Source organism: Elephantulus edwardii, unplaced genomic scaffold (assembly GCF_000299155.1).
Source record: "Elephantulus edwardii isolate Elephantulus edwardi_28Jun2011 unplaced genomic scaffold, EleEdw1.0 scaffold00017, whole genome shotgun sequence".
Lineage (NCBI taxonomy): Eukaryota > Metazoa > Chordata > Mammalia > Macroscelidea > Macroscelididae > Elephantulus > Elephantulus edwardii.
In genome coordinates this window covers 12,954,869-12,955,923 of record NW_006399767.1, presented here as the reverse complement: position 1 = coordinate 12,955,923, position 1,055 = coordinate 12,954,869, and positions in this window count along the sequence as shown.

Below are 1,055 nucleotides of genomic sequence, written 5' to 3'. Positions count from 1 at the left end.
ATAGTATATTCAATACTCTTCTCTAGCACCACAGCTCAAAGGCATCAACTCTCCTTCTATCATCCCTAGTCATTGTCCAGCTTTCTGATACATAGCAAGTAATTGCAAAGACCATGGCCCGGATCAGGTGCACCTTAATTTCCAGACCAATATCATTGTTCTTCAGTACTCTGGAGATGTTCCTGACAGCAGACTTTGCCAATGCAATTCATTTTTTTTATTTCCTAGCTGCTAATACAAAGAGTGTTGATTGTGTAGCCAAGCAAACTGAAACTGTTAACAATCTCAATCTCTGCACTATTAAGATGCTGCCAGTGGGCCCAGTGGTGAGAATCTTTGTTTTCTTAATGTTGAGCTTCAATCCATATGAAGGCTGTAGTCCTTGACCTTCTGTAGCAAGCACTTCAAGTCCTCAATCTCAGCAAGCAGGGTTGTGTCATCTGCATAACACAGGTTGTTGGTGAGCCTTCCTTCAATCCTGATGCCACAATCCTCCTCATAAAGTCCAGCCTCCTAGATCATCTGTTCTACATATAGGTTGAAAAGGTATGGAGATAGGACACATCTTTGGCCTACACTCTTCCCAATGTTGATGGCCTACACTCTTCCCAATGCTGAACCATGCAGTGTTTCCTTGCTCTGGTCTGATAACTGTCTCCTGGTCTAAGTATAGTTTCGAAAAAGTGCAATCAACTGTTCTGAGATTCCCATTCTGCTCAAGGTTAGCCACAGTTTGTTGTGATCGACACAGTCAAATGTCTTCGCATAGTCAATAAAGGAACCATATACTATTCCTTAAAAAAATGTTTTCTAACTCATTTGAAGACAAGCTAAGTCCTCAGAGCTGGAATCAGAGACCCAGTTGGTTGGGGGAAAACAGAAAGGGAATCCTTTTGGGATCTTTTGGGAGAATTATTAAAGGAATGAGCACATGGCTTAATGTTGGCCAATGAGACCTAAATGTAAGATTACTAGGGGCATTTTAGGAAACTGTTTTCTCAAAAACAAGTACACAGACTATAAAGAACATTGAAATGGAAAATATCTTGTTTTAG